Source organism: Betta splendens, chromosome 2 (assembly GCF_900634795.4).
Source record: "Betta splendens chromosome 2, fBetSpl5.4, whole genome shotgun sequence".
Classification (NCBI taxonomy): domain Eukaryota; kingdom Metazoa; phylum Chordata; class Actinopteri; order Anabantiformes; family Osphronemidae; genus Betta; species Betta splendens.
In genome coordinates, this window is record NC_040882.2 from 4401706 (window position 1) to 4426943 (window position 25238).

Below are 25238 nucleotides of genomic sequence, written 5' to 3' on the forward strand. Positions count from 1 at the left end.
AAGTGTCCTTGAGCAAGACCCTGAATCCCCAGCTGCTGCAAAGGTCCTTACACTCAGCAAGGCCCACAGCTAAATTACACTGTGTCACCAAAAGTATTCACTCACCTGCTCTGACTCAGTTGCTGTCCTTCCCAAATGCCTCCACGTTCCTGTAATACAGCGGACTGCGGAATATCGGAGCGAGGAACTTTCATGACTGGAGTTGAACAGGTGGCATCCTAGCACAGTTCCACACTGGGATCCACTGAGCTGCAGAGAGCGACCCATTCTTTCACTAGCGTTTGTAAAAACAGTGCGCGTGCCTACAGCAGGTGCTTGATTTTATATTATACCATGACATGGAAGTGAATGGAATACCTGATTCTGATTATTTGCATTGGTGAGTGAATAATTTTGGCAATATAGTGTATGTTTGAAACATTTTACTCAACGTTCACACTGGCTCAAAATGAAAATGAAATATAATTGAAACAGGTAAATACATTTCCGTTAGTTATCTTTTACACTTGTATGTGTTTAACAGTATAAACTGTTAAAAATGCTTCCTGATCAGTCATTAAGTGTGTTGCTCACACTGCTTCCACACTGTCAAATTAAAAATCTGTGATATGTGGTGAAATGTTCTTTGTCTAATCTCAGTGGGCTGTCATGTGTCCCCACCTTTAGTCTGTTCTGTAGCATCCTGCTAAAAACATCTTTAGCTGTTAAATACTCATCCACCACATAGCTGCTAACTAATGAGCTGATGGAAACTAAAGAGCAGTGTAGAGATAATGGGAACAGCGGAGTTGAATGATGATTACCATCATGATCTCTTTTACATCACACATGATAATGACGGCCCTCGCCTCTAAATTATTCTTAGTAGCTTCTACAGGAGAATTTCCTATGTATTAATATATACATAATGTTTAAAAACAGGCTGTTATGCGGTTTGTGGATACATACACTGTACTTACACACTGACAATGCTGCATGGCAGCTGCTGGCATCAGTGTGTGAATGTAAGTGTGAATGGGTGAATGAGAAGTAGTACAAAGCGCTTTGGATCCTGGAACAGTGCTTAAAGCGTTATATAAGTACGGACCATTTACCATTTTATTTCCTGCTGCAATCTGAAATTCTTGAATAATTGTTTATGAATCAGGTTTATAATCAATGAATAAATAAATGTTTGTTCCTCACAGGGAAGCATATTCTCTGATTACATTAAGAATTTAATATTTGAATCAAATATTTTATTCATGTAACAGTCATATGTCTTCATAACATTTAATCACTCCCACTTACATGATTAGAATAAACTGAAGATGTGAATATTGAACAGATGATATGATATCTTTAAAGGAGTCATATCATGCTTTTCATTCTAAAAAATATTAGACTTTAATGTCTCAGTAAGGTCTCTGTAAATTTTCATCCCATAAAACCCTTTAGATCGTCCACACTGCCCCTGTCAATGTGTGGTTTTCACTCTCCATCAGCAAACGCTGTGTTTTCTGGGCGTGTCGCAAGCGAAGCTGCTCACCACACCTCTGTGCGGAAGCGCATGCCTTTTTTGTTGTTGTTTTTTTTTTTTTTTTTATTGGCTCCATGGATACGAGCCACCGCACGGTTAGGATACAATAGGTGGCAGTAGTGCGACATTGAGAATGCAATCCACCGCAATCCTCCACAGAAGAAGACCCGCTACAGGACCGCATGACATTAGTCAGCTGGTTCCTAGCGTAGTAGAACCATACGTCTACGATCCCGAATCTGACCCTGAAGTTGAAGAGGAGGCTGTTGAAGTCACCACATTTCGGCTGATGCAAGATGTGTCTCATTGGTAATGTCGCATTTACTTCAATTTAATTGATTTATGCAAAGTGACTAGCGGTTGCTAATGCGTATGCTAAATGGCGTGTGCAGCTTCAATATTCACAACACGACTTACCTGGAAAACTCTCGTTAATAGAAAACACTACTTTAGCTTACATTATACAAATAAATAAGTTTGAGAGCATAGCTGAAATAATATAAATACATTTTACATTTACACATTTCACTGTTTTTGTCTTACTTGTGCTGCTGCTCTGACAATTTTATTTAAAAAATGTGCATTAATATTTAGAGCAATCACTGCATGACCTACCTGGGAACAAAAAGCATTGGTTCAAATTATATATTGACCTAACGTATTTTTACTGCTTTTAATTATGTTTTTTGTCATTCATGATAAATTTGACAGTAATATGTCTCTGTATCTAAAGTTGTTACAGGTATCTAGTCTACAGAGGCTAGTGAGCTGGTGCTGAGGATTCCTGGGGTGAAGAATCTGAGTTGCCATCTCTTCATGCTTGGGTTGTAGATGAAGGCAGTTTCCTGATGGATAAAACACTAAAACACTCATAGTATGATTGATGTAGACCACCTGTAGAATAACTCCTTTACCGTTTGAGTAAAAATGTGTTTTTTGTGAGTGCAACACTCATTAAGAATTTTTTTAACTTTATTTATATATAATTTATATGCGTTTTATTTATGGCCGCTTCAACTTTATAGCTTACCATATTAGAAAGAGAAAAACATGTAATTTCAATACTATGATTTCCTAAATAAAAGTGTTTTCCCTTCAGAAACAGAGTTCAGTGAAATACATAATAGTTAAAGCCAACTTTATTGTAAACCAAAAAAAACACCACTACTCCAAAGCTAGAACCATCTGTTACCTTCACACTCCAATGTGCAATGTATAGGTTACTGAGTTAATTAAGAAGTCTGGGGGTTTGAGGACGAAGGAGAAGCTTTTGCAGGGCCTTGCAGACGAAATGCATGAAAGTAGGGTAAACGGAGATGTGGTGATCCTTGTTCTCATCACTATTTGGAAGACTGAGCGGAAGCAGTCCTCTACCAGATGGAAGCTGTGGCTGTCCTCACCATCACCTCATCAAAACAAAAGGTAGTGCAATCAGAATTGTAGATTAGTGAAATGTTAATTATTATGTAGGTCAAAACCTTCTCTAATGTAAGAACACACAATACCAGACAAAAAATTAAACCAAACAAGAGGACAGGCCTGTCTGTGCTAAAACAACAGATAAACAGTTGTTACAATTCAAATATAAAATCTAAACAGTATATACCAATTAAAATCTTCTTTTACCTATCTTACTGTTGGTACATACAAACCTACATACCTTCACTCCTGAGCTGGGCAGCAGATGTCTGTGTACCAACAGTCTGCAGTGATTTCTCTGTTTGACAGCCTCCTTGCATGTGGGCAACTGGGATGTGGCTCCCTACAGTATAGAAAAGACTGTTACATTTACTGTAAATTGTATTGGTCCTACAAATATAATGGCTATGGTACAAGCTATCGGTAACTGACCAGATAAGCAGCAGGTAATGTAGAGATGTGACTAATTAGCAACTAAGCTTGAAACACAACACAGTAATCATTCCAACTAATCATGTTAGAATTTGATAGAACAATGACATAACCCCAAATCACAAGTTGATTTAGGCTGGACAGGACGGGGTAATAAACATAACCGCGTTCATCTGCAGGTTCTTTTTGTAGCGATCGACCAGCTGTAGCTCTAAAGTGCAAAGGCCTAAAGGCATGCTAACGGCTAACGCAACACAAACAGGAGCGGCAGCACGTCAACAGGACAAAAGCTCGATCCACCGCTTCCTGCCTGTCGCCGATCGAAGGCCCATCGCTATTAGCTGTTCCCCACACAGGTGTGTGGTTGCACCAACTCAGAGTAGCACATTTGAAAGGGACAAAGGCTCAGTTGACTCACTGTAGCCGTTAGCGACGCTAGCGATTAGCTTCTCTCACATGTGGGTTACTGCATTTTAAACAGACCCAACTAACATATTTAGATATCACAAGTATCAAGCACAAACTTACTACAGCGAGCTAGATCCACCGCTTCCTGTCTGTCGCCGCTGGAAGGGCGATAACGATCAGCTGTTCCCCACAGGTGTATGTGATTACAGAAAAAGGACAGACGCTAGACCCACCGCTCCCTGCCGCTCGATGCCGTTAGCCATTAGCTTTTCTCCACACAGGTGTGTGGCTGCAGGAGCCCACATGAGCACATTTGAAGGGGACAAAGGCTCGGTCGAATGGCTGTAGCCGTTAGCATAGCTAGCTAGTAACTTGCCCCACACATAGGTTACTACATTTAAACGGACAAACTAACATTTTAAAACATTATAAATATCAAGCATGTACTTACTTCAGTGAGTGGATGACGGACTTTAGGAATAGGTCCTTTTTTTCCAACAGGAGCCGTGAAACAAATCCAGCATTGTACGCACCCTCGTTTGAAATGCACATACGTATAAATGCTGAGGCAGTGTTTCTGGCACCGGTCCGTTAAAAATAAAAGTGACCCACAAATCCTCACTTGTTGATCCCTTGGTAAAGTGAATAGACTTTGGTGTTGGTTAGAACACCTAAGAACCGAACTATTTCTATGGGAGGACTTGGGCGCTGCCGTGCTGGTCTGTTCACGGTGAGTGAGAGGGGGGAAATGGCGGAAGTCCAGTTTTGGTTCGGGATCATTGTGGGGGTGGTGGTTCAGGATTTGCAAGGAGAACTTTCAACCAGTGTGACGACAACTGGGACACGGCCTCAGAGTAGGTCGTGGCTGTTTTCATTGGATGAGAAAATTTACGTTTTCAAAATGTGAAAAAAGCAGGAAATGCATTTCTACCGTGCTCAGTGTGTGTATATGTGACCCATAGAGTCATAGGGACGCTCCAAAATGTCTAAAAAGTGGATTTTGCATGATATGGGCCCTTTAAATCCATTTGCCAGCAGGTTCTGTAGTTGCAGACAAATCGTGTAAAACATGAAGGTACCTGGACTTTAAAACCCAACACTCATTTACAAGGCGAGTGGTTGTACCTGCCAAGCCTCGTTTTTCAAGTGCTGACTGAAGCAGCCATGATCATTTTCTTCTGCATTGACTGATGAAATTCCAGTGCTTGGCTTTTATGCCTGTGTTTACAGAGCACTTTAACCAACACTGTGTACAGTTGATGAGAGCTATACTATAAGTAAGAAAACCATAAGAGGAGAGTCATGAGCCGACTCAAGCTTCATGCGATTTATTGCCATAGCTGCGTAGCTTGCTTTATTATATAGTTAACATTATATCTGCCACAACCATAATCATGTTGATCATCATCCATATTTGCCCCCTTCCTCCTGACACGTTGCTTAGTTAGTAAACAAAGTGTATTTGCTGTTACTGGCAGCTGTGGCCAGTGTGTTTCCACTCATTACCCAGACATGTTATGACAGCGTTTCAAACAGGCTATTGGTGGGTTGTGGGAGGTTGTGACACCTGATGAGCAGTTTGTCATCCTCATGCCGCAGTAACAGCGCAGTGTAACAGACGGAAGTTAGCATTGCAAATAATTCAGCCATTACAGCGGCGCATGTAGAGGTTTGTCACACTGCTTAGGCAGTAATTTATTAAAATAAGCTGCTATGTTGATGAGAAGGATAACCTTGTTTACAGCTGCTTGTTCAGTGGACACCACACCTGCACACTGGAATATTAAATAAAGCTTTTCTAATTTTTTACATCGGCACATGTTAACCTGGATGTGAAGAAACTGTGTAAACCTGAGTCAGAAGCACAACCCGTTTACTAATGCTGAAGACCAAGGCTGCTTCCTGTTTAGCACAGTGCTATTTAAGCCCACAGAGCTACACTATGGTTACTGCAGGAACAGATGTCACATACCTCCTTGTTTTCTGTAGGAAACACTTAATATGCTGGCCTAGTGTGAGAATATTCCGTTCATGGATGGATGGATGGGTATTCTGCTCAACTGAGGAGTGATATGTAAGATGTGTGAAACGGAAAGGAAACGAAGGGATGCGAACTTGTGTCTGACTGTCAGTGAACTGTGATATTCATGTGGGAAAGTCTTGTGGTGCCATGACATGCTGTGCCTTCGGTCTGTGGCTTGTTCCTGGAGGGTCATCTGCATTTGCTTCTGAAAGCGGGAGCTGTTAGTGTTGTGACCGAGGAGACGCTGGTGAGAAAGTAAAGGGTGTTTTCTGCATTTCATGCACACCATTTGATACAGTATTTGCATGTGGAGCTAACAGGGTATAAATACAGGTCTAGTCTCAGCAGTCCTTCAGTGGATATACCATGTCTTAGGTGTTATGCTGTCTGATCTACTCCAATTTTCACACCAATATATAAATGTTTTAACGCAGAATATTAGTCAGTTTTGTTACTTAGTAACCTGATTGTGGAGTAAAATAGTTTCTATGACATAAAAGCCATAGAGAAAAAGAAATGGTGACCAGCAGCATATTAGGGGTTCGGATTTGAATTGGACTGGACCTGCCTTGAAACTAAAATGCCATGTGGACCTTCCCTTTTTAATCCAGCAAAGTAGATGCAGTAAAGTACAGCCAAGCCAGTACAAGCCAGTCCTAGTCCTAACAGAAAAGTGGACATTCATATCCCAATATCTACAACAACACTTAAAGGTGTGACATGATCCTTTTCTCGTGTCCACGTGTGAGAGCAAGACAGTAATTTTGGAGTCACAGCAAGGGTGGCTTTTGTCCTCCCACAATCCAACAGCACTTGCTGTCTGGTTTCTTCAAGTGGAGTGAGAGGCGACAAAGGTGGTTAGGCTTTGTTGCATAGACAGGTATAGTAATTACATTCTCCACCATTGAGTCCCTATCTCCTCATAGCACCAGCGCACCCCTCTCAAACTCCATTATATGCTTGCCAAATGGAACAAAGACCCAGCGTTTTGTGGTTTTGCCACTCAAAGACACACTGACCCCTTCTGGGGTTACACATCAAACAGTGTCATGGTCTCGTTGGCTGAAGACTATGACATGTAATTTATGGTTTCAGAGTGGGTTGATGTATCAGCCACTGGATTGCCCTCATTTCAGCACAAGAGCACTTGAAGCCTCTCACCCTTCCTCTCAGACCCCCTCGTTATAACTAGCTATTTATATTTTTACAGAACTGTAAAATACATATTCAAGCTGTTTATATTCTTAAAACTTGCAAAGAAGAAAAATCACAATTACTGCGTCTCACAAATATTTATTTGCTGTATGATTTATATAATGGTATATTTTGCGAAGCCACCAGTCCTGTCCTACCTGGCCTGTATGTGACTCTGCATTTGATCTATTTTTTACTTTGTTTAGAGTTGTGAGCTGACATTACTCAGTGTTACACACGCTCGCTACGTTTGCACATTTGCCATGTGACATTTAAAGAAGAAAGAACAACTAACGCTCAATGTCTTAGAATAAGATTAGGCCGCCCTTGATTGTTTGTCACAGCTTGCTTTTCAGATACACTCTAAATTACCCTAAATTGAACTGTTAGGGCTCAGTAGACAATTCCTAATGAATACAAGGGCGACACACATCTCCTGCACGGTAGCTTGAGAGCGCACAGATGTTATAGTGGAGCCTGAAGTAGCGCACATAGCAAGGCACTTGTCTTGTCTGATGAGGGGGCTCATTTGGAACTGCCATTAGTAGACATATGATTTATGGCTCTGTCTGCAGCTTCTACAGAAACCAGCACTTTGACTTCAGCAACAAAAGCCAAGAATAGTGAGTCTCTCACTGCTTCTGTCTTGTTGCTGGCATAAAGCACAGTGAGCCTAGCGGTACGGATGGATGCTAGAGAGAATGTGTCTCAGAGTCTTGATTCATAGTCTTTAAAAGATGCAATGATAAATGGAAAGACAGACACAGGGGCTAATGTTCTGTATTGATTCATACCAATTGGGATGTTATTTGCAGGCATTTCATCAATATTGCAGGTTTTAAAGGCAGCTAACGTGAAATGTGGAGCAGGTCTGAATTGGAAAAATGTAGAGAAAGCACAGTGCCTCGCCTTTTCTTAAGGCTGTGTTTCATGCTTTCTTAATTTAAGATTCTATTTAGAGAATTAGTGTGGGAAGCATTTTACTGAGCTGAACAATAATGCAAAGTGGAGGTGGGATATATTTTGTAGTTGATACTGACTTTAATTTCACCCAAAATATCACAAAGGCTTCTGGCAGCAGCAACAGTGACTTACAGAGAAACGCTGCTTTATTTTGGAAACTGGTTTAATTTTATTATGTACAAATACAGTCCCACCTGCCTTAAATATAATACAGCTGTTGATATTTGAACATATTAAATACAGTGTGTACTGTTTACCAAGACGCTACAGTAGCTAGATTTTGGCATGTGTGTAGGTGTGTGCAGATCATTTTTATTTGTGTCTCAAAGGGACCATAAATAGGAAACTGTATTAAAAACTGACTACACACACTGTAGTTTTTCTAACCTCAGAAATCAACTCATCTGATTCCGTATCTTTTCCTGTTTCTTGCTTTTTATTGCCAAGTTTTTTTTTGCTGCTACTGTACTTCTTCGGTTTCTTTTCACCTACATTGTGGGAGCTGCTGCATTATCCTTTTGTCCGGCTGCAGCACAGAACTGGAAGCACAAGTCACACTTAGTCTCATTTTCTTTAGTGGCTCTCAGCATGTTTTTTGCTCCTTACTTGACCTGGTCCTCATCTGCAAAAGAGATTTTTGATTGTGACCTGTAGGCGCTTCGCTGCTGTACTGCAGCAATCTCATCCCTGTTTGTGTGGCTGTTGACTTCACTGTACTACCTTAAATTACATCTCTCTCTGTTTTGTGCTCTTTTTAACTTGTTATCCTGTCCTGCCTGAAGGTTTGCTAGATTTTTTTCCAGCCGAGACTTTTTCACCTTTCCTGTCTGCCTCTGGATCTGCTTTTGAGTCCGAGCGCAGTAAACCAGTGTTGCACGTCAACATATTGTGCTTGTATAACATGAACTGCACTGTATCTAAGTGAGCTACAAGGAAACCCTGAGGCAAAGCTTTTTTAGCAACATTCCCTCAGAGAGCACATAACCTGGTCACCTGTCACTTCTGGTTCATGTTTCTGATGTGTATTTGCTCAAAATGTCAAAATGTTGTATGTCCAGCTCATAATACAACAAACAAAACTAAATTTGGGCCATTTGTAGTCTGAAAACAGCAAACTCATGCTGTTTGGTTTCTGTCTTTCCTTCAGGATTTCCTCTGCCTGTTCTCATTAAGTAGAAATTGCTGCTCATGGCGGCAGGACTGAGGTGCTGCTCCCTGCCGGGTCGCTCTTCCATACCACATCTGTCCATCTGTCAAGTATACAGGCCCATCAATCAAACAGCTGAAAGCAGGTGAGTGTGAGGTACAATGAACAGCCATTAATCACTCTGAGACACGGACAGTGGTGAGATGCGTTGGGTGTCATTGTATGTGTGTGAGGATAGTGGAGATGGCAAAGTAAGCCATGATGCTAAATCTATTTGGTGTGTCCAACGCTTTGTCATTGCAACCTGCAATGTGTTAAAGGTTAAAAGCAAATGGAGATTAAAACTCTTTACTGAGAGTATGGACTGGAGGATTTTGATAATGTTTTTTCATGCTTGTTTCTTTTTCAACGTGCATCCCATGATTTACCCTTAAACAGTTCAGTCTATGCAGCCGAGTCATTTAATCCTTACTATGAAACCCCGCTTTCCATTATGCAGCTAGATGTTTACTTTGAGCAAACCGCACCTCCAGCCTTGAAACAACCTCTGTTGTCTCCGAATTCCAAAGAAAGTGACTCCACTGCAGCACAAGCATGATTGTATTCTTGGACTTTAGATGGTCTCCTGTCAGAGCTGCAGATGAATCTTGTCTCTCAGGTTGAGAACTAGTTCAGAAAAAGAAAATTACCTTAATTTGTATCAGTCATTATCCCTTCTAAGCTGAAAATAGATTCAGTTATATTGGATGCTTTTATTCAGTGTTCAGTGCTCATAGTCTGGTTGAACTTATGGTATGTGACTTACGTAGGCTACTGGGCCTCTATCCAGGGCTATAGGTCTGCATGACGATTAGCAAGTTAGCCCAGAAGAAAAAACACATTTAAATTATAATAAAACTGAAATGTTTGCTGGCGTTTAATAAATCTTGCTCACTTGTAGATAATTCATAAACAATCTTATCATGTTTGGCTTTACAATAGCCATTTTACCTCAATGTGACAGCTTACTGTTAAACATTTTCTCATTACAAATTCCTAATGGCCTCTTATGTGCTTGGTATTTGTTTTATTCTTACATCAAGTATGTATTTATTTTGGAAAACTACCACATTTGTATTTGCTTTGTTGTGTCTGACGGTGCGATTCTTCCACAAATTAATTATTAAATGTGAAACGGCTTTCACTCAAACTTGATACAGTATAACTGCTCACAACTGGGGGATCCATCGTATCATATGTGTGAGTCCAAAGTACAGCTCTATAAATAAGCTTTTGTTTAGTGTTGTTTACGCAGCCAAAGGAACGGCACAATCAGACATTTAGTCTCTGTGAAAAAGCCAGAAATTGCGCTTGTAGCTAAGGTTTAGCTCTGTCAGAAACTAATGCACTCATAGATTGGTCTGTTGGTGTGATTTAGCTCGCTGGATGCACCCTGCTGGGAGCATTGAGAAGAACAGCATGAAATCCACAGCAAAATATTAAGTAACACTCGGGGAGCATTAAAATGAGGCACCAGTGGGAATTAACATAGACAACACAGCCCTCCGGGGCGCATTCAGCAGAGCACAACTGATACTAGGAGGTGGAGGTGTTTGATGGTAAATGCAGCTGTGCCAGATGTCTGCAGCAATGCGAGTGTAAGTATTTTTGTTGACGTGAAGGTTGTGGTGATATTGGTTAACAGTGTACTACACGACATGGGAGCTAGGCTGCTCTCACATAATGTTTTATTAACCCCTAAATGGCCCTGGGTTTGAGAAAAAATGTGCCTCTTGCCAAAAAATTTATTTTTTGGCAAATTTCGTTTTTTTCATCTGAAATGTTTTTAAATACATTTATTATTAATGTATGTTAAGTGTTTGGTGTTACTAATAGATGCTTCTGTTTAGTGATATTGTAACATTCCAAGATGAATAATGACCTTGACTAGTCACAGTGTTGAATTTGAAAAGGGGAAGTTGTTCCTTGTTTGTTCTAGTTGCGGTACTGTATCACAATATTTAAGGCGATAGAAACTACTCCACACTGTTAGTGTGGGGATTTAAAAGGCTTTTTTTAATATTGTGAAGCGGGGCAAAACTTGATCCCTAGTTTGATCTCTAAAATGGGAATTGTAGGAGCTCACTGAAACTATTTCAGCAATTATCCACTTCACTGCTTACATCTTGTTTGAACTTCAACTGTGATTAGTCGTTTTCTACTTAAGCCGTGTGAGGGGAATGATCTCCACATGCCAATTAGAGTAAAAAATGTCCAGGTCTTGGTGTTTATCCAAACATTTCTGCTATTTTTATTCTGGTATACTTCTCTGTGTATGGTTGGAACGCATCTAGAATGCAAAGCAGGAGTTGTGCAAAAACCTGGTGTGAGTGGAGGACAGACCTGCCAGAGACATCTTTAATAAAAGATAGACTCTCCAAGTTGATGCAATTGTTCGTACAATGCACCAAGGGAAGAATGAAGACTGGCTCTGTGGCCTCAGAGAGGTGCAGGAAAATACATCATAGCATCGTTGCATATTCTTGACTGTTACAGATGCACTTGATGACTGGGATACAACTCTTACAGTAGTCAAGAGTGACTGCATGTGTCTGACCGCGCTATGCACTGCCATATTATCTGAGCTAACTCCAACAGTAAATAGCTTAATAGCGGTTCCGAGAGAGGACATGAAACGATTTATTTATGATGGAGAATTTCGTCTGCTAATCAGCTTGGACATCTTGATTCAGCTGGCAAGAGAAATTGAGAGCCTGCAAGCGAAATGAGAGCGAAGAAGGGAGTATGGATGATAATTTGCGATAGGAATAAATATTTTAAAATCGAGCATTGCTCTAAGCTGCAGAGCGAAATGCCCAAAGGCAGTTAACGCTCGGAGAGAGTGCAATTAATTTTGTTTATCAGTGGTGTATAACTTTTATATGCGCCCATGAGGTTTAGAAAGTCCCTGGTATCTGATTTTATGATGCAGGTTTTATTCAAATACACAATTGTGTGTTTGTAGCCTTTGTGAATGTCCATCTGATAATTATTTGACTAACATGCTTTTACCTTAGCCTGGCACCTGTGTAAAGTATCTACAGTATACTGTAGTAAGATTGTGACTGGTCTTCAAGAATTGGTCTCATCAACCACTGTGTCCCCTGTTCAGTAGGTCACATCATGCATTAATGGATAACGTTGTATTTTACAGTACTTTGCAGCAGTGCTCTATAATTACTCATGTATCAGTTGTACATGTACAGTAGGTGAGTGTGCTTTCTTTCAGCCTGCTGGCTCTTTTTCAGTTAGACGGGTTCTGACTCATTCTGGTTCTGACCCAGTTGCCACATCTGATCGTGGCCACTCCAGTCAATGATCATATTTTGGGCGTTGGTTTTAACCACTCTCTTGTATTGAGATAATAAGAGCTAGAACTTTAGTTGGAGACAGTGTTTTGTGTATAGCGTTATTGACCTGACGCTGTCTTTTTGCTAACGTTGAGTTTCAGTAGCTACTAATCATCATCTAAACTGCAAATTAGCCAGTGGGACAGAACACTTGGAGGCTGTAGGAGCTTGTTTAGAGCTTTTCTTCAGCAACTGTTGTCCAGACTTTACAGCTTTGAGCCATGTACCATGTATGAAGAAGGCTGTAGAAGTTAGAAGGGCACAGGAAGCTGGAGGTGTTTACTCTCGTCCTCTACCCGGGTAGTTGTGAAGCATAATAAAAACAGGCCGTCTGTACAACCTTCAACATTTTGCCATTTCTGTAGATAGCACAGTCTTTTAGGAAGGTTGTATAAAGATGCACCATATTTAAATTAAAACTTTTTTTTTCTTAGGCATATTATATAATATAACCAGAAACTCTCGCTCAGCTGTATGTACTTGAGTCTTCTGAGTGGTCAACTGTTGGTCAAGGCAACTTTTTTTCTTGTTACCATCAAAATATCTTTTTTGACTTTGAAGATTGTTTTGATCCCACCAGCAGAATTTTAGATCTGATGAAATTGGGATAATAAACCTAGCCAAAAAAAAAAACTGGTCTAACTGTTGAGTTTTGATGTGCACTACTTCATTTACTCAAGCTTTTTACCTGTGAGACAATGAATGATGCTGGCAACACAATTCAAAACCTGGGCTCAAGTGTCTCACTCAGAGCTTATTACTGGAAGTGCCAAGTCAGGTGTGTATGTGTGAGTGTCTATGAGTCCTTGAATGATTTTGGGTGCTTGGTAAAAATTGGATCAATCACTCAATAGTTTAAGAATCAGGACAGTGTCGAGAGGCTTTATAAGTACTCCTAAGTACTGTAAAAGTTATTGTAAATCACTGAGAGAAAATGTTCTCTCTTCAGAACACACACTGGATGGTTGTAGACCTTGCTGAAAGTTTTTTCTAATAATTAAAAGCCTTTTTCAGAGGTAGTTTAAAATGGTGTAGAAATTCAGAATTATTCCCAAATTTTTTGTAATAAAATTTAGTAACCTTCATTCCTTTTACAGAACTTACGAGAATAAGGCCGAGTACCAAGACTTTAGTGAAACCTTATGGAAATTGTGCGAATGCATACAAAAACTAAACAGTTTACTTTACAGTAATCAGTTGTCACTGTTTACTAATCAATACATGTATAATGCTACATGTTCAGCTGTTCAATGTCTTTAAATATAGGTTATGCATGTTTTTTGTTAGCGGTTTCTTGTCAAGCTTCACTTTCCAAACATCTGATGGCAGATGGTGATGATTCTGGTATTTCTTCCTTATTCCTCTCCATTGCTCCCTGGTGCTTTTCAAGAGGTTGCATTTTACACTAATATAAGGCATTTACCTGGAATTGAAGGTTTGTTGGAAACATCAGTAAACAGTGTAATTGTCACAGAGCATTTTCACTTGTAAATAAACACAGTCCTCAACTTGTATTTGTGGCAACAGGGCAGTGTTGGTTTTAGTTCTTTTCAAGTCCTATTAAAATTATTGCCAGTATTATCTTCTAAGTTGCTTGTGGGTTAAAACTGTGCAGCTTTTACTCAGGGATTTCTGCTTTGAACTGCACTTCAGATCCCACAGGGAAGCCTGTAAACAGTGCAAGTCAACATTTATGATTAAAGGCTTCTCTCCCTGTGTTGAAATCTAAGTGGTCTGAATGTGACCATGAACATCACAATACAAACATTACTTACTTGATAAAACAATTTTTCGCTGTGGAAGTCAGTTAAATATAACAATTCACCTGCACACTGTCAAACATTTTTGTCTTTTCTACTGTATAATCAAACATGCACCGCTTTTTAATGACCATACTCGCAGATAGAAAAAGCAAGAGGGAACATGCAGGGGGGCTGAAACCCATTTTGTAAGCCTCTTCATGCCCAACTTACCTGCCCTCAGTGATGGAACAGTTTCACACAAAAATACAATAATAGCACATGACCCGGACCATCCACTCCACTGTCGCTTCACAAAAGTTCCCTCTGGCAACTGATGCAGGCGGTTCAGTGCAAAATACCCCTGCTACAGCTGTAGAAATTCTTACGAGGGCCTTTTAGAAATGGAAGATTTAATGTAGTTTATACATTGTGCTGTAGCCCCATGAGAGTAAATGAAGCTAAAATCATTACACATATTCCAACGTTGCCAATTGAATAGGTGTAAACATTGGCATGAAAAACAAGTTAGCGACAAAATCAACTTTGCTTTAAAGTGCACCTCGAAGAAAGTAAAAGACATTTTCTTTCCTTTACCTTATCTTTACTTAAGCTTGATAACACCTGTTGCTAAACATAATTAGTACAGCTGTCAACAGCAGCCAGGTTCATAAATATTTGAACCTTGTGTTTTGTGTTTGTGACATCCTTCTCAGTAAATTTAAAAATTATACTTAAAATGCAAATAAAATTAGAACTATTGGCTTTATTTCAACAGGCCTGATGCACGCAGTCATGAAATAGTCAGTTTGTGTAGTTGTCAGTCTACAGAGGTGGCTTTACATGTAAAAATCAAAATATAGGTGCATGTAAAAAGCACTGCTCAGGAATAGAAATTAATTAGGATTAGACTCAACAAAACTCTACAAAATACAGGCATTTTTGTGCATGAAGACAGTTCAATGTATTTATTTAAAATAACATAATACATATTAATGTTTAATTAATAGGAGCTACACATCTGATGATGCCAAAGAGTATTGTAGTTGATATAAAAAGAAGAGTAGGAGGCATCATTACGTGATACAGTTTAAATGACACGTACCAACTGGCTCTTGTTTTAATACAGCATTACCGTGCTGAACATATCATCTGCAGACGGTTTCATTCCCTTTGCACTAATTGTTGTGCTGTTCAGACAGCCCGTCGCTGTGTTTTGTGTACTCTCACAAACAAGCTTTTCGATGTCAGGAATGACCTTCACAGCTATGATAGCTGAAGGTACTGTAGTTTGCTCCCCAGGGGCCAAACAAACTTATCTAAAGCTAACTCTGCTTCCACAACCATACAGTTCTTTGGTGTTTGTGTAAACTAGTCTGTCACAGCTGGATGCAGTGATACGGAGACCACTGCAAAGGAGTTAAAAGCCAGAGGCCTGCCCTAGTATGAATACAAAAATTGAAATGAGGTTGAAAATGGGCAGGAATCTGTTATTGTGAGCTACTATAGCAGGGGAGCTATTACCTAGCACAAACATTGTCAAAGCATCAACAAAGGAACTTGAATAAGCGTTGCAAATCTGCTGCCATAATAAGATAATAATACTTAATGACTCAGTTTGTTTTGAAAGAAGTTGATTTTATTTTCTGACTTCTGTTTTTGAGTGACTGAATACATCGCTGTTTGCTCGGCTTCCTCCCTTATTTACCCAAAGTCAGCAGGAGGGCATTCACATTAGGTGTGGTTTTTGGATGCAGAAAAATATTGCTTACCATTTTGTTGCTGTTAGTGATTCAGATAAAGAAAGTCTTTACTCTGTCAGCGCCTTAGTTTATCATCATACACAGTGACATGAAGTCACAGTCCGGTACCAAATTACTTCACATTGGTTTACACTGTGTACCCAGTAATCTAGAATCACTTGGTTGTCATGCATACAAAATTATGCATACAAACAGAACAAGGAAAACAAATAGAACATATAGAACAGAAATAGTATTGAAGTACATTTGAAAGGCAACAAAAGTGATATCTGTAAATGAAAACAACAACAACAACAACAACAACAACAACAACAACAACAACAACAACAACAACAACAACAACAACAACAACAACAACAACAACAACAACAACAACAACAACAACAACAACAACGTTTTGAAACAGTCTTTTCAAGAACCCTTGCACTGGCTTTTTGGTCAGCCCGTATATTAGATGTTACTGTATGTGGGTGCATGACAGGAAGGCGGCACGGTGGTGGTTCTGGGTTCGACCGGAGGCGGCCCTGGTGCCTTTCTGTGTGGAGTTTGCACGTTCTCTCCGTGTTTGCGTGGGTTCTCTCCGGGTTCTCCGGCTTCCTCCCACAGTCCAAAGACGTGCATTAGGTTGATTGGACTCTCTCCATTCACACACTACGTGTGTGAGTGTGTCTATGTGTCTATGTGTTGCCCTGCGATGGACTGGCGGCCCGTCCAGGGTGTACCCTGCCTCTCGCCCATAGGCTCCAGCACCCCCGTTTAGAAAATGGATGGATGGTGCATGACAGGAATTCTCTGAAGATAGATAAATATATACCTCTGAAGATAGATAAATATATATATGGTCTCATCCACTTTCCAAGCTCGGGTCCTCTACCAGAGGCCAGGGAGCTTGAGGGTTCTGCGCAGTATCCTTGCTGTTCCTAGGACTGCACTTTTCTGGACTGAGATTTCGGATGTTTTTCCAGGGATCTGTCGTAGCCACTCCTCCAGTTTGGGGGTCACAGCCCCTAGTGCTCCGATCACCACAGGCACCACTGTGGCCTTCACCTTCCAAGCCTTCTCCAGTTCTTCTCTGAGCCCTTGGTATTTCTCTAGTTTCTCATGTTCCTTTTTCCTGATGTTGCCATCGCTTGGTATTGCCACATCCACCACTACGGCTTTCCTCTGCTCTTTATCCACCACCACAATGTCTGGTTGGTTCGCCATTACCATTCTGTCAGTCTGGATCTGGAAGTCCTACAGGATCTTGGCTCGCTCGTTCTCTACCACTTTGACCTTGGGGTTTCAAGTCCATACTCCGCGCAGATGTTCCTGTATACTATGCCAGCCACTTGGTTATGGCGTTCCATGTATGCTTTCCCTGCCAGCATCTTACACCCTGCAGTTATGTGCTGGACCGTCTCTGGGGCCTCTTTGCACAGTCTACACCTTGGGTCTTGTCTGGTGTGGTAGATCTGGGCCTCTATGGCTCTGGTGCTCAGGGCCTGCTCCTGTGCAGCCAGGATGAGCGCCTCTGTGCTGTCCTTCAGCCCAGCCCTTTCAAGCCGTCGCTTCGCCGTCAGCCTTGAATGTGGGTTTCTCCGTTCCCATTCACCGCACATTCTTTGCATGTAGCCCCTCTGACTAGGGTTACTTGAGTAGTAGCATTCCAACAGAGCCTTGTGCTCGCATCTCAGCCATTTCATGCGAAGCAACTAGTAGCTCAGTGTTCCAACATCCACAAACGGCAACTGCTATCACAACTTGAGATTGACGAGATACAACACAAATGCTACGGCAAGGGGGAGCCAGGACGCCAGGTCAGAGGGGAGGTTTCACCATCTCCCCAACCGGAAATTGGGTACGAAGCCCCAATAAGCACAGATACGCTGAGCGAGGCAGCGACTGACCTGAAAGATAAGATCATGGCGAGATTGAACAGGCAACCCCGAACCCCACTACAACGGCTAAGTGAAGTACCATCAGAAAGTCTCATGGAAGATGTGAATGCAGCATTGAGAGCGATCCCTACCACAACAATCACAGAAACCAATGAGCTGATATACGCTTCAGCATCAGTGATCCTAGAGGTGCTTGGCTATAAGAGCAACCATGGGAGCCATGAGAAACAATACCCACCATGGAAACGAAGGTTGGAGGCAAAAATCAAGGCAGCTCGGAGGGAAGTGAGCCAAATGACAGAGGCCCAGAGAGGTGCAATGAAAAGACCAATGCCTAAGAGGTACAGCCAGATGACCATACCTGAAGCACTCGAAACTGCCAAGCAAAGGCTACAAGCCTTGGCCAGCCGCCTAAAGAGATACACCAGAGATAACGAAGCCAGACGAATAAACCGGCTGTTCGCAACACAACCTGCGAAAGTGTACTCTCAATGGCAGGGTAATAACAGCAGAGCAGACCCACCAAGGCTGGAAACTGAACAGTACTGGAAGGGTATATGGGAAAGGGAGGCATCACACAACAGTGATGCACAGTGGCTGGTGGATCTGAGGGAAGACCACAGCAACCTCCCTGAACAGAATCCAGTGACTATCACAGTGGCAGACATCCAACAAAGAGTCTCAGGTATGAAAAACTGGACAGCACCTGGCCCTGACATGATCCACGCCTACTGGCTAAAGAAGCTCACTGCAATCCATGAGCGCCTGGCAGCACAAATGAACCAGCTGCTAAGGGATGGGACTCACCCTGAATGGCTAACCGAAGGGCGAACGATCCTGATAATGAAGGATCCCTCAAAGGGTACAGTCCCATCCAACTACCGGCCAATAACCTGTCTCTTCACAACATGGAAGCTCATGTCAGGCATCATCGCAGCTAAGATAAGTGGGCACATGAGTCAACACATGAGCGAAGCACAGAAGGGCATTGGTAAGGATACCAGAGGAGCCAAACACCAACTCCTGGTAGACAGAACAGTTGCCCAAGACTGCAGAATGCGACACACCAACCTGTGCACAGCCTGGATCGACTACAAGAAAGCCTATGACTCAATGCCACACACATGGATCACTGAATGCTTGGAGCTGTACAACATCAACAGAACTCTAAGGGCCTTCATTGCAAACTCGATGAGGTTGTGGAGAACCACCCTTGAAGCCAATGGGAAGCCACTTGCCCAAGTATCCATCAAATGTGGCATATACCAAGGAGATGCACTGTCCCCACTGCTGTTCTGCATAGGTCTGAACCCCCTCAGCCAAATAATAAACAAGACTGGCTATGGATACCGACTCCGGAACGGGGCCACCATAAGTCACCTCCTCTACATGGATGACATCAAGCTGTACGCCAAGAGTGAGCGAGACATCGACTCGCTGATCCACACCACCAGGATCTACAGCTCGGACATCGGGATGTCATTCGGACTCGAGAAATGTGGGAGGATGGTGACAAAGAGAGGCAAGGTAATCCACACAGAAGGGGTCTCACTCCCAGAAGGAACAATAGCAGACATTGAGGACAATTACAAGTACCTTGGAATACCACAGGCAAACGGCAACCTTGAACAGGCAACAAGGAATGCGGCAACAGCCAAATACCTCCAACGAGTAAGGCAAGTCCTAAGAAGCCAGTTCAATGGCAAGAACAAATCCCGGGCAATAAACAGCTACGCTCTGCCAGTGATCAGATACCCTGCGGGAATAATAAGGTGGCCAAAGGAAGAGATACAGAGCACAGATGTTAAGACACGAAAGCTCCTCACCATGCATGGAGGGTTCCACCCCAAATCCAGCACCCTGAGACTGTACGCTAGCCGCAAGGAAGGAGGCCGAGGACTAGTGAGCGTGAGAGCCACTATCCAGGATGAAACATCCAAGATCCATAAGTACATCAAGGATAAGGCCCCGACAGATGACGTGCTGAGTGAATGTCTCAGGCAGTGGAGAACAGAGGATGAGATGCTGGAAGAGGGAACATAATGGGAGGACAAGCCCTTGCACGGGATGTACCACCGGAACATAACTGAAGTGGCTGATCTCAACAAATCCTACCAATGGCTTGAAAGGGCTGGGCTGAAGGACAGCACAGAGGCGCTCATCCTGGCTGCACAGGAGCAGGCCCTGAGCACCAGAGCCATAGAGGCCCAGATCTACCACACCAGACAAGACCCAAGGTGTAGACTGTGCAAAGAGGCCCCAGAGACGGTCCAGCACATAACTGCAGGGTGTAAGATGCTGGCAGGCAAAGCATACATGGAACGCCATAACCAAGTGGCTGGCATAGTATACAGGAACATCTGCGCGGAGTATGGACTTGAAACCCCAAGGTCAAAGTGGGAAACACCTCCCAAGGTGGTAGAGAACGAGCGAGCCAAGATCCTGTAGGACTTCCAGATCCAGACTGACAGAATGGTAATGGCGAACCAACCAGACATTGTGGTGGTGGATAAAGAGCAGAGGAAAGCCGTAGTGGTGGATGTAGCAATACCAAGCGATGGCAACATCAGGAAAAAGGAACATGAGAAACTAGAGAAATACCAAGGGCTCAGAGAAGAACTGGAGAAGGCTTGGAAGGTGAAGGCCACAGTGGTGCTTGTGGTGATCGGAGCACTAGGGGCTGTGACCCCCAAATTGGAGGAGTGGCTACGACAGATCCCTGGAAAAACATCCGAAATCTCAGTCCAGAAAAGTGCAGTCCTAGGAACAGCAAGGATACTGCGCAGAACCCTCAAGCTCCCTGGCCTCTGGTAGAGGACCCGAGCTTGGAAAGTGGATGAGACCACCCGCGGAGGGTGAGAATAGAGTTTTTTTTTTTTTTTTTATCTGAAGATAGATAAATAAATATCTAAATATATACAAAAATATATATATATATATAAACCGCATAAGCTTCCGTCCAGATAATGTGTTTTTTAGAAAAGCTCATGCATACTGCAGCTTTAGTTAAATCCAGGCTGTTTTCAATGTCCAGGTGCTGGACTAGGCTGACTGTTGTACAGACTATTCACCAACAGAATATATTTGGCACACCTTGAAACTTACTTTTGGGCAATAAGACTTCTATATCAGGCAAGAATATGAAAGCATTCCTCCTCCAAAGCTACATCAACTGGCCTTCATGTTTCCTAGATGTTTACACACAGCTGTTACCAGAATAGGGTGAGGATGACATTGCTGCCATAACTTGCAAATGAATTAGCTTTTTATATAAAGCATATTATATATTTATTTTTAGATTTAACATTTAATGCTCTCCGTCTCTCTGTTGTGAACAAAATGTGTTTCATTGTGTGTTACACTTGTGTAGATTTAGAGTAATAGAAATTACAAAACAAAATTAAAATTGCATGTATTACTAAATGCTGTAATGTTGAATTTCTTTTTCAATGAAAGCCGAAACATTAAGAAAATGCTGAAAATGGTTGATACATTAAATGTATAGCTGAATATACAAGAAAAAAAGGTGGTTTAAAAATGCTGAATGTGGCCACTTGCTCTGATCAGGCATTGAACCTGGGTCTCCCACATATTGTCCCCATTTTTCACTGAATAAACACACTTAGTATTGTCTCATAGGATAATTTTGTGTCTGTCAAAGCACTAGTCTACTGCTGGTTTTCTTACAGTACATGTAAAATTATAGTATACAAAGATCAAAGCATAATGACAATGTATTAATCTCTCTCATATTTGGCCCTGTAATACCATGCTTACACGGCATTACTGCATATGTTACACTCTAGGGAGCAATTCTGGAGTAAGAACAAACGCTCTCAATAAACGTAGCAGGGTGGTGTTCTGTTGCCCTTTGGTCGAACTTTCATGGTCTGCTCCAAATCAGTTTATTCTAATTTCACACTGTCATTCTAAGTTGGAGGAAGAAGCCATCAAACACAGCAAGCCTAATGCGGTGTTTCTTCTCTAATGGTTGACTGCTTGTTTCAGATCTGGGTGCCTTTTGAAGTTGTGCTTCCGCTCAGTTGATATGTGTGACTAACAACCAACAGTGCTTTGCCACCGAGGAACAGCAATATTGTTAAAAGTAACAGAGGAGTTATCTCTCTAATGGACTTTATACATTACAGCTGTTGGGGGGGAAGGAACAACTGATGTCTGTTAGCTCTGGTGTAGATCCTTTGTGTTATTTTTAGGAAGTCACAGCTCCTCTAACAGGCGCTGTTTACTAAAGAGGAATGATTTGCACAACAGCAACACCGTGCCGAATGAAAATAAATCGGGAAAGATGACTTGAGAGCCAAACTGAATTATATAGAGCAGCATCACTGCCGAGCCTTCATGGGGGTCGCAGGTTGTGGAACCCAGATCCTTCAGATTTATAGTAGTTAATACGTTTCTAGTTTCATTTCTGATGAGAAATGAGATCCAAGATGACTTGGGGTGGGGGAAATGGACCTTGCGGAGCTCCAGTGCAAACACAGAAAATTATCATAAATGTAGTGTGGAATATTTGTAATTTATTATGTTATTATGTAAATCCTCATCTCAAGAAAATTTTTTGTTTAATAATTTTGTGTGTCGTCTTGTCTGGACGCAAAGACAAGCAGTTTGAAGACAGGCTTCACTGCCGAAAAGCAAGTTGATATAAATATTGGACATTACATTAGACAAAATGTGCTAAAACGTTTAGTGTTGATGGTTTATGCCCAGAGAAATGGTAGTTTTGTTTGTTTGGTTGAAAATGGTCAAATACTACAACACACAAAATGCACTATGCGTAAGTAAGCTAACGCTGCTCCCAAAAGTTCATAAGATGACAACCAGCAGCTCATAATTAAACCTTATAGCGCAAACTCAAACAATAAAATGTTGAATATATATTATTTATGCAGCGCTCATTCCACTGTTCTGTCCGGGCTGCTTTTTCTGGTTTGTCCTTGGTATCCTGAAGCTACTTTCGAGTAGGCCTTTGTTTAAATGTAGCCCAAAACTAATGACGTGCAACTTTCTCCAAGAGAAACCGGCAGCGGTAGATTCATTGCAGCACTGGGATATTTAGTTGTTTCTATCAGCGCATAATGCAGCTCCTCTCAGCTGCCAGTTCTTGGTCCGTGTGTGAGGAAAAACAACAATTTTCTCCAGCAGGCTGGCCCCGCCCCCTCTCTACATGGCCCCGCCCTCTTTGTCTGGCTCCACCCCCTCTCAGCTTGACCGTTGCAGGTACAGAGAAAACCAGGAAGCGCTAGTCGTAGTCTGGGGCACATGGCATACAATCTGCCAAGGTGTCTTGGTGGTTGAAAAAATGATAACTTCTTTGCATAGAAAATATAGAGGCATCGGAGTGTCCCTTCATTCTTAAATACTACCCGTGATCGTTTTGGTCAAACCCCATAGAAAATTGGTGAAGTTTTCCTTTTAATAAGAAGCACCAGTTGGGTGTTCTACAGCAATGCCAGCTGAGCTGGTGTAAAAATGCTAAACATCCAAAATACCAGAAACAACAGCCTACCACAAATTATATGAACTATACAATGAAGTGGTTGTGTGTGGTTGAAACCTGCGGTGTACTTTCTGCAGTGCTGCTAGATGCACTTCTGTTGCTTATATTTAACTTCTGTTAGTTTTGACCTTTTGAACATATTCATTGTGCTTGTGTATCATAGTATTTCCTTATACAATAGATGTTCATTCTTTTTCCACAATGACCACTCAACAAGGGCATGCATACATGCAGGAAAACAAAAATACATAATTCAATAATTTTAAATTAGTAACATAGAAATCAACATATGGTAAGAACTCATATACTGTATAATAGTGTAAACAGTAAACTGGATAAAAGCAGAAAGGCAAAGTATCATTTCAATAGTGTATTCCATTGAAATCAAACTGTGCATATGTACTGTAATAATAAATTCAGTAAGTGTAAATAAATATACAGATGGTCCATACATCAAAACACAATGCGTTCCATTTGCAATAATTAAAACCTACACGTGTATTTTCAGCACGCACGTTCATGACTCAGATTGGTGTTCACGGTCTTCCAGCTGCATTCACTGCAGATGTGAAGGTGTAAGCCCAGCCTCTGGCAAACCTTGGCACTTCACAGTATTTTATTTAACACTTACTGACTTTTTTTCCGTCACTACTTATTTAAATAAATACTCTTTATCCAGGCCCACAGCCTTTTCACTGTAGGCTCCTTGATTAGCTGCCTGTCTGAGTTCTCCTGAGCATGGGTGAATGTGTGTGAGGTGGATGCGGCTGGAGGATTACATCCCTGTGTTGACTATGATTAATGACTGAAAGGGAGGTTAAAACAGTGATTACTCACCAGCTGGCATGTCTCCACTTTTAACATCAACCTCTCTTCACCTGTGTCTGGAGGGAGATTGCCCGTATTGCTCCCATATCTGTGCTGAACTCAAAAGAGACAATGCGATGGTAGTATTGGGAAAGATAAATCAAGCATTGTGCCTTTTTAGCTCAATTTAAGAAGACTGCATTTTAATTGATAGTTGTAAAAATGTATTATTAAAAATCATTATTAACTGATTAAATTATTTGCACAGCAATTGTTTGGCTTAGCTGTTCTTTAACAATGGATTTAAACTATATAGCTTAAACACATCCTTAAAAAGCTAGAGCTGTTTTCTTATAGTTGACATGATGATGTAATGCTCTGTACAAAGCACTGGTTTTGTGAGTAATGAGATGAGAACACTTGACAAAGCTTTTCCATAATTAGCCCTGGTCACTTCGTCAGCTAAACCTGATCAAAGTGATTGATAATTCACTCATCAGAGCAGTCTTCTGGCTCCTGTTCCCATGACAACCATATTTTCGGGCCAGCTAAATTGAGGCATGAGCTTTTTCACATCTTGGAAATCATTTGACCATTTACGGATCATGTGTAACCTCCAATGGAGCGCCTTCGAGGACTGCTTTAGATAGATTCTTGTGTTGACAGTAGGTCTTCTTGCTGACTCGGTGATCCGTATCCAATGTGGCCATTTTGGGATTTTCCCTTGTCACCCTGCTGTCTGGTTTTGGTCTGAGTTTTGTCCACAGTACATCTGTGTTCTTCAAACTGTAATAATGGAGGAAAAATACTAAAAATGTCTGTAGGTGGGTCCCTGGAGACGAACAACATACTACATAGTCAATAGTCCATTTCCATGGTGTAGTGTGTCTCATTATCATATTATCTTCACCTTCACCTGTAAAAGGTCATTCTGTCCTTGAAGCTGCACTTCAGTCTTAACTAAAGGTTCATTCTGTAGCTTTTATCATAGCCTTGTCAGATACAGTCATGGAATTTCAAGCATCAGGAAGTGG

At 41.5% G+C, this 25238-nt stretch overlaps 2 long non-coding RNA genes across 2 annotated transcripts; one reads left to right on the top strand and one right to left on the bottom strand.

Annotated features, from left to right (window-relative positions):
- Positions 1 to 1347: 1347 nt before the first annotated feature.
- On the top strand, positions 1348 to 2621 carry LOC129603792 (uncharacterized). The gene is made up of 2 exons (XR_008694013.1): positions 1348 to 1828; positions 2253 to 2621. It is a non-coding gene; the product is annotated as an uncharacterized LOC129603792 (long non-coding RNA).
- A 213-nt stretch (positions 2622 to 2834) lies between these two features.
- LOC129603793 (uncharacterized) lies at positions 2835 to 4797 on the bottom strand. The gene is made up of 2 exons (XR_008694014.1): positions 4230 to 4797; positions 2835 to 3281 (listed from the first exon to the last, which is right to left on the bottom strand). It is a non-coding gene; the product is annotated as an uncharacterized LOC129603793 (long non-coding RNA).
- Positions 4798 to 25238: the final 20441 nt, after the last annotated feature.